Genomic DNA, 12,077 nt, shown 5'->3' on the forward strand with positions numbered 1-12,077 from the left:
TATTTATCCCCAATTAACACAAATCACCACGGACCCGGCCTTTCCATGCTTTTCCAGCGATTAACCGGCTGCCGAGGCCGCGTTCTCGAACATGGCATCTATTCTATTAATCACCAAGTTAATAGGATTTGTATTTGTGGTTGATTACTTCGGCTTAGATGTTTACGATGAGTTATTGTAAAATGGGTTTTATCAACCCAGTTTGCTAAGCTGGGTTAATCATATTTGTGCCGGTGGGATCATCATCACTTTTTGTTCATAATACTAACATTTGCTCAATAAGCGTTTAGTGTTAGAATGATCATGTGTAAAAGGTTGACAATAAATTGAAGTGGTTATACTTACAAAGAAAAGTAACTGCTCTGCTTATGAAGAATAAGATCGTGCATAGTATTGAATATGGTTAGATTTCAGTTATAAATATTTGGTTTATTTTTTATATAGATTGTTATAAGCTGGACATAACTTTTTATCGGTTGGTCACACTGTTGTTTTAATAGAATAGATTATATAGATTTATAGTCTTTAAATTAGAAAAGTAAGATTTTTGTTGAGATTGAATTTAAATGTATATGTCTGATATATCGAAATTTATTTTACAACACATCAATACAATTATCATGTAAATCAGTATATTCAACATTTTTAGTTATAACTTAGACAAAAACAATTAACAAGAAACATATATATATAGTTTATATGTAAGAAAAAATTAGGTGGTTTCCTGCGCAATATGCATAAATAAAATTTTAGAAAAAATATTTTATATAAAATGAAAAACCGAATTTATCAATATTTAAAATTTGATTTACCGAACAAAATAATTAAATTTTATGAATAGTTTTGTCATTATTTAGTATTTTTGTTTCACTTATAATCATGCACGGTTTAATAAAGCGTGGAAAAGGCTTAATAACTCTGGTTTGTGCATCGACAAACAATGAATTTTACCAATAGAGCAACATGACATTTAATGTTATCTTTCACCCCATAGTGTTATTATACTAGAATAAGACATAGCGCCAAAAGTGAGTTTATTTGTATATATTATCGATAAGTTTTTTTGTATATTTGATCATTTTATTTATACATATACAATGTTTTTTGTTGTTATTATATAATTTCTTTCCGATGGACCAGATCAATTTTTATTAAAAATTATGGAATCAAACTATAATTAATATATCATGGGCTGATCAGATTGGACATTAAACAAATTATGACAAAAATCTTTTTTTTTTCCACCGAATACATTCTTGAAAAAAGTGAACAGTAATGTTTCCACAGTTGAATTATTTTGACATTTATCTTCCATATGATTTTGAAAGGTTTCAGATCAACCATCAAATTGATACATTTCATTTTAGTGATTTTAGTCGTATGCTTAAGGAAAACTTACATTTTTGTAATTTAAAGTCCTTTATAAAAAATATATAACATATAAGAAAAAATCTAACATATAAGGTTTTCTCATTTTAATTTAAATTAGTTTTAGAAAAATTAAAATATAACATATAAGGTTTTCTCATTTTTTTTTTAATTTAAAGTCATTTAAAAAAATCAAAATATAACATATAAGAAAAAATCTAAAATTTTAACTATATGGTTAATGTGGTTGGTTAATTTATTAATAATATAAAATTAAACAAAAATAAAGAAGGATACAAAAATTGTTATAAAATTTTTATTATTCATAGTCATTAATTGTCATATATATGTTAATCGTATTAGGCAATTCCGTAGCTTTTATTTAACGAAAAAAATACACGGTTCTTATATTTTGGGTTAATATAATGTTCTCTACTAATTGGATTTGGACCAACATTTTTTTTCAATTGATTCTTAAGCTGTCATGTAAGATAAATGACATCCTAATTAAGTGACACCTAAGCGGATTTTTTTTAATTAGTACAAACTTAAGATTACAACTTTTTAAACACTACAAGAAAACATGAAATTACCGACTACATGTTGCGACTGATTGTGCAGTCGCCAAATATTGCGACTGTTTTACGATCTTTTCGCGACAGTTTTGTTATTAATGCGTGTCAGTCGCAAATCAGTTGCTAATATGCGACTAAGTAAATCAGTCGCAGAACAGTCGCTAATTAATGACTAATTAGCAACTATTTACTGTGGTCGGAATCTATAGTCGCAAAATAGTCATTAAAATAGCGACTGTTCTGCGACTACTTACTCTATACCCTAAATTTAAGAATATGTTTGAGGTATAGCAACTGTTTTGCGACTACAGTTACCGAACATAGTAAATAGTCGCAGTTTAGTCGCTAATTACCTAAACTCTGTTTTTAGCATCTATACCCTAAACCCCAAATTTAAATCTACATATAAAACTATGATCTTAATATTTTTAATCTTATTATCTAAACTAAACTTAAACTTAAAATATTTTTTCAAAATGATATAATCATAAAATAATCATGAATATAAACTTCATATATACTATATACCTTATGTCATAAACACTAAACTAAAAATTAATCTCCAAATATTATAAATAAATATTTAATCTTTAAAATTAAATTTTCAATAATTAACCTCAAATATTAAATCTATAACTAGTATACACAAAACCCTTAACCTAAACGTAAACCCTATATTCCAAATTTAAAACTAAACTCCTCTAACATTTTCAAAGCTAAACACCAAATATTAAACATACATTTTACAGATTTGTCTTATAAATTTTTTTGTCTCAAAACTTAAACTCCAAATCTTCAATATAAAACTATAAACTTAATCTTTCAAAATTTTATCTCAAATCATATACTTGTTTTCAAAATTTAATCTAAGTCCTATACCATAACCTTATATCCTTTAATTAACTATAAACACTAAACTTTATATTTTAAAAGTCTAAACCTTAAATCATAAAAATAAATTGTTTGCTTTAACCTTTCTAAAACTTCGCTGTAACATTTCCTACATACATTTTCTTTAAAAGAAATTGTCCTCCATATAATATTAAACTAAAACAAAATAAACTTTAGTTAATAATCCCTCTCCTCTTTTCTTATTGGTTGAACAAAGCATCACACGAATCACCTTTATAACCATCCGATGCGTGTTTCTTCATCCCTTCCCTCACACGTGTCTTCATCTCATCTCCTCGTCTTTATCTCTTTTTTCTTCTTTCTTTGTCTCACGAGAATTCACAATCTCTTTCACTCTCATCTCTCTCATCATCTCTGATATCTTCCTCTGTATCTAACTCATCATTCTTCTTCGCTGACAAACCGACGACCTTACGGAGAAGCTCATGAAGCCCACGACAGCGACGACGACAGCCTACTCTCCGCCTCATCTCCTCCAATGCCTCTCTCCTCGTGACGTCTCTATTCCTCTTCTCTGTTCCATGACACGTCCTCTCCCCCTCTGCTCGATCACGCCCCCTCTCCTCGTCTGCTCCGTAATGGCTCCTCACGTCCGCGAAGTTCCTTGCTCGCGTGGCGGCTGAAGAAACAAACGAAGTTTATGTTAGGTTTAGATTTAGGTTTAGTGTTAGCTCCCGTATGCTAATAACAGCGGCTTAGATTTAAGTTTTGATTCATTTTCTTGACCAAATAGTTTTGGTCTTTGATTTAGTTTTTCTTTTTGTATTTATGTAATTATGTATCTGTCTCAGTTTTAATTTAAACCAGTTTAATATATATAAATCATTTTAAATTTTAATAAATTTATTAATTTTAATTTTAATTTTTTTTTTGTTTTTAATTTTTCGTTTTGCGACTAATTAGCAACGGTGATTCTAAAACTGTAGTAGTAAATTAGTCACTAAATATTGCGACCAAATAACGACTACAATCCGTTCTCGCAAAGAAGTCGTAATTCAGTCGTAAAATTTGGCGTCTGAACTGCGACGGATTTATGACCAATAACATTAATCGCAAATTAGTCTCAAATCAGTCGTAAAATTGCGACTGATTTACGACTGATAGTTTTTGCGACACGTTGATTTGTGACTACATGTATCAGTCGCAAATCAGTCGTAACCGTATATTTTGCGACTGATTAGCTACTGATTTTGCAGTCGGGAAATGCATGTTTTCTTGTAGTGAAATGATCCTCAATTAATATATAGAGGAATTCCGGGTTTTAAAGCACATGCTTTATTGGCTTCTATTCAGACCCGACTCTGCTTAATTGTAATGTTTCCTCACAAACCAAGTTTTAATGTAGTATTGTGTTTAAATTTAAGAAAACTTGATTAAACATATATTTATGTAGATTTATGGATCTAGAAATGTTTTTGAATATTTAACTTTCCATAAAATTTGGAATTAACTAAATTATCTTAGTTTTATCTATGTTAAGATACACTAACATTTAATTTAGACAAAATATAGATATTTACACAAATGAGCTAACTTTTTATACAACGTTAATCTCTTTTTTTTTCAACTCGCTATTATATTATTTAGTTTTTAACCATAGTAATGTAAATAATTTACGTATATGGTATGTACCAATTGTTATTATTTCATTTTAGAAATTTGACCATAAAATCAAAGGCCTTTATCCATAAAATTGTTCATATCATAATAAGAAAAGGCCATATCACAATTTTTATTAATCTATGTCATATTTTCTTTGTAAGAAGGAATGTAGTGATGAGATATAAGCAATATTTAAATAATCATTTTTCAATAAAATTTAATATAATAAACTTTTTTCGAAATATACAATTTGCCAGCCCCGTTAGAGCAACAAACACTGGGCTTGACGGGCCTATATCCGAAATAAATCAGGAATGAAATAAACTGGGATCCGGTACAAAAACCGGCCAAATGTTATGATTGGAGAATATTTCTTAAAGAGTCAAAGAAAGAAGATTCATGAGTATGGTTGATCTTTTCTTGGTCTTCTTCCTCAACTTTTCTCTCTGTTACAAAGAAAGAACTATGGTATCACCTGAGTGCTTCGACTTTGATCTTTCTATGCAGTAGCAAGGTTTGTTCTCTTCCCTCATATTTCTCATGTATGTAAGCTAAATCTGCATGTATTCTGATTCTATCGAACTCTGCTTAGTCTTTGTTTCTACTAGAACATTTATACTTTTGAAACTGCTAATTCGTTCAATGAATGATGGTTCTCGATTTAAAATGTGTGCACACTTACGTGATCAATACATGATGAACTGAAACGCAGAATCTGTGAACTCTTGAAGCTGTTGGACCTTGGCTAGTGTTATTAACCCTACAGTTTGATAATGATCACTTAGATGAACATATCTTTTTTGAATGATCAGGAGGATCTTGACTCGTAGGCATGTACATCTCAGACTCGGACTATATAGTTTAACTCTCTTTTGAAGAGTAAACCTCTCCAGACTTGAACTTGTGACATCTTTGATCGTGTCTTTGTTTGTTTACGTGTGGCTGCGACCAGTCTCAGGTCTTTGTTCGTTATGCTGTTGCACGATTAGGCCGCAAGTCGCAGGTTGCTTTCAGTTTTATTGTGTTGCACGACTGATCGCGATACCAGTGACTACAAATTAAAAGACAATTGCGTCTGGTTGCAGATCACAAGTCACAAAATCCGTGACAACGAGCATTTGGTTGCTGGTCGCAAGTCGCATGAATCTGCGACAACCAATATTTAGTTGCAGGTGCAAACAAACACACCACATTCCAAGAGATTACTGGTTGATTGCAATTATTTTTCAATGTCCGTTGTTAGTTTTTGTTGTTATTGTGGTGATCCGAACAGCAGCCATCAGCTAATTAAGCAGTTGACCAATCTAGGCTAGACCAGCAAATCATTTGCTGACTAGCAGAGTTTTTTACGTGGTGGTGGTCTTGAAATTCAAAAAACAATCTCCAATGATCCCTCAAAGCTTATAAAAGACGAGCAAATCACTTGAGGGTCTCCATGGGGTTCATGTGGTATCTCATTCTTCATTCTCCTTTGAGCGTATCAGCCAAGTATCCAGCTTTCAGTCCTCAGATGCATGAACAAAACAGAATCTATTCATTGAGTAAGTTATGAATATAAAAGAATCCTAGTCTTTCGCCCTGAAGGTAGCCAATAAAGAATGAATATAGGAAAAACCTGAACATGAAGAAAGGGTATGCAAACTGCTTAATCGGAGTTGGAATCGCATCCAGTTTGTATCATTCTTCAAGAGTGAAGTTGAGGCTGACTACACCATGAAAGCCCCAACAACAGTAGTAAGTCTTTCACTTTTTACCCGTAGTTGAAACTATATATAATTTACAAGATTGTGTAGTATTTTTACAGTGTCTGTCGAGGGCTCTTAGGGAAGAGAATCCAAAGTTCTTAATGGTTGCATCAGCTTTTTGGCTTTACCATTCCAGCCACTCATGGTTTCAGCTGTTCACATTGGGATGATGGAGGTATCTCTACTTAACACTCAATGTAACTTATCTCACTTGATGATTTATAACTCAAAGTTGGGCTTCCAATCTAGGTATCATTTGCGAAAAGAGTCTTAAAGGATCCAGATTTGAAAGCTGCCCATAACGTACACAAGATGTCTACGTTACTGGGTGGAGTTTTGTTCATAGCTAACAATCTTTTCCCTGAAACAACCATTCATTCACGATAGTTGGCATCTCGCTGCAGCCATTGGCGTTGGAACTTGCAATAAGCTTCTTCAGTAGTGTTTTACAGTGCCGAACATATTGGTTCCATATTTTTTGTTCAAAGAAACCAGCCGACCTAACTAGTTACCATAGCAGTCATCTTATGTTCAATTAATTAAGTATGTGAAGATGCAAGATATCTGCCCTGAAGTAGTCGCTGTTACAGTTACTGACCAAACGACGTGTTGAGTGGTGAAGACCACATGGATGCAAGGTGCTGAGATGGAGTAGTGTAGACTTGGAGCGCAAGTGATTATTTAGGAGAAAAGGCAAGAGAAATAGACTTAGGGAGCAAGTTTATGACTTAAAAGAAGAATAAGTGTAATTCCAAGAAAAGGAAAGTTGCACTTATTGATATGGAAGATGTCCATATTCATGGTTTCCTTGGACAAAGATCTTGAAAACGTGGAGAATAACTATAATATAGCTATGGGGTCATCTGTATTGAGACGGAGACACAAAGGCTAATCTTATAGAGAAAGAGAAGCTCTTGGAAGTGTTCTTGGTCGTCCTGAAGCAAATGATGACGTATCAGGCGAGGAAAAGACAAGGTTGGGTAGATTAGAAATCATTTAGTAGCGTTTGTTAGGGTGTTAACACTAGACATGTAAAGCTGAATAAACAAGGTCTTGTAATAGATTGTTTAAAGAAGATTTCTAATAAAGCATAAGTGTTTGCTTGTAGTTGTTTTGTCTCTCGAGTTATCTTCTGCAGTACTATTGTGGTGTTATCTTTGCACTTACAATTGGTTTCAGAGCGGGGCATCAAAGTTACCGGTGTTATCCTGTAGGTGAAGATGGACACAATTGTTTCGATGCAGAAGGCAATCATGTTGGACGTGGACCAGTATGGGCATTGGAAGGCTCGCATGAAGCAGTTGATTCGAGGAATTAGTGAGGATGCATGGACAGCTGCGGAGATTGGATGGGAGGAACCTACCATAGTTACAAAAGATGGAAAGAAGCCCAAACCAAAAGAGGATTGGACATAGGTGGAGCGAAATACATCGAAGTTTAATGCAAATGCTCTGTCGGCGATTTTTGGAGCATTTGAAGCAGAATAGTTCCAACTGATTCAGGAGAGTACTTCGGGTAAAGAGGCGATGGAGATCCTCCTGAATTTGTTTGAAGGAGATGAGAGTGTCATGAGGACACACCTGGATCATCTAGGGTTTCAGTTTGAGATCTCAAGTGGTTTGATGTTGATTATATGGAAAGCTTTAGTGCCAAGCTCAGCTCTATGGCACATGAAGCATTTGTACTTGGAAAAAAGGTACAAGGAGAAGAAGCTTGTAAATAAGTTACTACGTTGTCTTCCAACAAAGTTTGCAACTCACAAGGCAGTCTTGAAGATGACTATAAACACGGATGAGCTCAAGTTTGACCAACTTGTGGGTATGCTGAAAAGAGATGGAGACATATAGTAGTTCGATTTTTACGCCAGGGAGTGTGCCAAGTAGTATAGCCCTTATGACTGACAAAGATGGTGATAGATCTCTGAATCTTTAAGATTCCTTGGATATGTTGGCTAGTAATCTTGGCAAGATGATGAATTCCTCTGGTAGAGGAATAAGTATGGTCGCAAGGGAGGTGATCGTGGAAATGGCAGAAGAAGAAAAGGTCTCAAGTGCTATGAGCGTGAAGGCATTAATCATATAAGGGCTGACTGTCCTGTAGGACAACAAAGGGAACTTAAGTGTTCTGAATATAGAAGTATTCCAAACTCAAAAGGAAGAGGTAAACCATCATAATGGTCTGATGATTCAGAGTCAGATGATTCAGAGTCAGATGAAGATGGAAAAAAAGATAAAAAAATCTTGTTGCATTCGGTGCCTGCAAGGTTGAATCAAGTGAATCCTCAGATTAAGATGCTGATACAGACATTAAGGAGTGTCATCGGCTATATGAAAAATGGTTGAAGCTTAAGGATCAGAATCTGAGGTGGGAGGATATGTCTTAGAAGCAAATCAAGATGCTTGAAGAACTTGCGGCTGTAAACAAGAAGAATGAGTCTCTCGAGCAGGAAGTTAGCAAGCTGAGATAAACTGCTGCTGGTCAACAAGAGAGAGCAAGGATGCTAGAACGTGATTTGGCTAAGAATTGCAAACATACCAGGATCCTCAAAAGTGGATCCAAGGAATTGGATAAGATACTTTCGATGGGACAACCACCCAAGGTGAACTGGGGACTGGGATATCGAGGAGCTGAGAGTACTAAGGAAGTACATCGGGAGGGGCTATCACACTTCATGCGGTGGAGCACATCAAAAAGTAGAGCCAAAGAAGCTTTTCAGGAAGTACGTCGGAACGTACATCAAGGAGTACGACAGAAAGTTCAACAGCGTGTAGCTGTGAATAAAAAGCCAAAGGTAGTACATCAGTGCATCAACATAAAGGTCTGACAGAAGGTTTGTGAAGCATGGTTGTGCATCTGGTACAAGGAAGAAGACTGATCGGTGCATCAGCAACTGTGTGAGACCATACAAGAAGTAACATCGGATGTGCTGTTGGTTCTGTGGGAAAGTTGGACACATGAAGGTGGAATGTTTTGTTCATGAGAAGAGCACAAACATGGCTAAGAAGGTGAACAAGACTTTCACTGAACCCAAGAGGATTGAAGAAGTACTCTTAGCCAAGAGTGGCTTACTCGATGAGATTAAGGATGAGACATCAAAATAAGGGTGCAGATCTTGCATGAGTAATCTTGAGGTTGATCAAGAAGCATCAAGTCTGGAGCCATGACACAGAGTTATTTATGGTACAAAGGGAAAGAGATCAAAGTGCATCAGGAAGTGATTCAAGGTGATCATCATGAGGATGATAGTGAAATTACTACAAGACAATAGCAATGAGTGCAGTGTTTTCACTCGGTGTGGATGAGCATGGGCTCATGGTCAAGAAGACGACACATGAAGAAAGCTAGGTCCTCAACAGAAGCTGATCAAAAGGTATTTCGACAGGTGCATCAGATTATGATGCAGTACTTGTAATTTATTCCGCTGCAGTAGGAGCTGTATCATGATTACACATGAAGAAGCAAACATGTTTGTCTGTACGTCTTGACATCTAAATATCTGTTTTAACTTAGTATGCAATCAAGCAGGGGGAGAATGGTGACGCTCTGGTCTAGAGAATTCATATCTCATGGGGGAGAAAAGCTGGTGTGGTGCACATCTCGTGGGGGAGAAAATCACATTTAGTATGGAAGTTTCCAGGTGAGTAACGTGGTTGTTGAACCAAAAAAATGTTGTGCTTGATCGGCACACAAAGCTAAAAGGGGGAGATTGAAGATGTAAGATGTCTGCCCTAAAGTAGTCGTAGTTGCTGACGCAGACGACGTGCTAAGTGGTGAAGACAACATGGATACAAGGTGCTGAGCTGGAGTCGTGTAGACTTGGAGAGCAAGTGAGTATCTATGAGAAAAGACAAGAAGAATAAATTGGGGAGCAAGTTTATGACTTAAAAGAAGTTGAATAAGTGCAATTCCAAGAAAAAGAAAGTTGCTTCTATTGATATGAAAAATGTCCATATTCATGGTTTCCTTGGAAAAAAGTATTGGAACCGTGGAGAATAACTATAAGATAGCTATGGGGTTGATATCTTGCATATTTGCATTGTTTTAAGCTTCCATTTTGTACATAATGATCATATAGATTAGGAGTTTAGCATCTTTAGGATCCATTTTGCATTCATATGTCTTAATCAGGTAATGAGTATCCTATGGAGCAATCAGAGGTGTTTAGAAGCATTGTGATCCAAAAAGAGATGAAGAATGGAGATTGATCAATCATAAGGCGATCGACGCGGGTAGCAGCACCCCGAGTCGACTGACCCGCGTCACCAAAAGATCAACTCGAGAAGCCACGCGGGAAGAATCACGCGGGGTTGAGTACCCGCTCGCACGGGCTAGAAGAATCATCGCGGTCCGACGCGGGGAAAGGCGACGCGGGTGATCCCCATCTTCCCTTACCCGCATTGTCGAAGTGTTTGTCGAGGAGTAACACGGGTGAAGCAGCACGGGATCACTCACCCGCTCGCACGAAGAAAGAGCATCGTCGAAGGTCCAACGCAGGGAGGATGACGTGGGTTAGTGTCGATCGTCTCAACCCGCGTCACGAGGAGAAGGAATAGATAGAGTCACGCGGGACGGAGCCACGCGGGATCGCCTACCCGACGCATGACGGAGAAGTCTCGACGACTGTCCGACGCGGGTTGGCTGACGTGGGATGTGCCCATCCATTTCTACCCGCACCGACGCATTATCTTATTCAAAATGTTAATGTTTTTAAGGGCTTTTAAGACTTTTTAATGAAAACCATTAGGTTTTCCAAAGACATATAAATACTCATGTAATCCTAAAGTTAGGGGATCTGGTTTTTTCTCTCTAATCACAAAGAACTTTTAGGTGAAAGATCTTATCTTGATCATTTTCTCTTGTGATTGCTTGATTATTGGGATCACTAATCATGATTAGCACCAAATCATCATTGATTCTTGGGCTCATCATGAATATTAGTGAGTAGTCATCTTTGGATTCATGGGTTAGGGAGACTAAGGGTGATTAAGCTAGATCTAAGGTGTTTTAGTATAGATCCATCTTGTTCCTTGCTAGTAGAGTGCTTTTAATGCAACTCTAGAGTTGGCCTCTCTAAAGTTGAGCTCTAGGCATTTCATGCCTAAAAGGTGTTTGATGAAATGCCTGAACCAACTCTCCTAAGCTTTTAACATTATTTACCAAAGAGATTTGTTGTTAAAGGTGTTAAGATGGCTAGTAGACTTGAGATTAATGATTACTTAGATAACATTCAACCAAAGAGATTTGATGCTTGAGTTATCTTAGTAAATGAACATTCATCTAGAGATAGAGTTTATTTAAGATGGTGCCTAGGTTTAAGGTAGATAGATTGGATGAAAGTTAACACCTTTAGATTGAAACTTGATCACCCAAGGTCAATTCCTTTAGCCCATGAGTTCTCTTATCTCATAAGAAATAAAGCTTTGTCATTTATTGCAATTTAGTAGCATTCTAGTTAAAAAAAATCATCTCACCAATTGATAGCACTTAGATTAAGCATGGTCTTGCATTCCCTTTGCTTTAGAATCACTTAGAACTGGTTTGACATCCTTTATTCTACAATATTTGATTAGGAGCCTTGAAACTCCTATCATCAAATTGGCGCCGTTGCCAAATTCTAAGTTGATTGCGACATTGGAATTTAGTCATTTGCTTGAGACTAAGTCAATTTTTGTTTAATTGTGTTACTGCTTTTCTTTCTTTTTTCTCCCTTTCGATTTCAGGTGTATGAACACAAGGAGCAGAGGTCCAACAAACCTAGTTCCAAGAGTTGAAGACATTAGAGCACTTGAGAAGGAGATTGCAAGACAGAGAAGAAAAGTAGAGCAACAAGCTCACTTGCAAAGGTTGGGGTTTGATATGGAGAATCTGCCTCAAG

General features: G+C 35.9%; 1 pseudogene; it reads left to right on the forward strand.

Annotated features, from left to right (window-relative positions):
* The first annotated feature begins 5,843 nt into the window (after positions 1-5,843).
* LOC106359385 lies at positions 5,844-6,794 on the forward strand (annotated as a pseudogene).
* Positions 6,795-12,077: the final 5,283 nt, after the last annotated feature.

This window comes from Brassica napus, chromosome C2 (genome assembly GCF_020379485.1).
Source record: "Brassica napus cultivar Da-Ae chromosome C2, Da-Ae, whole genome shotgun sequence".
Classification (NCBI taxonomy): domain Eukaryota; kingdom Viridiplantae; phylum Streptophyta; class Magnoliopsida; order Brassicales; family Brassicaceae; genus Brassica; species Brassica napus.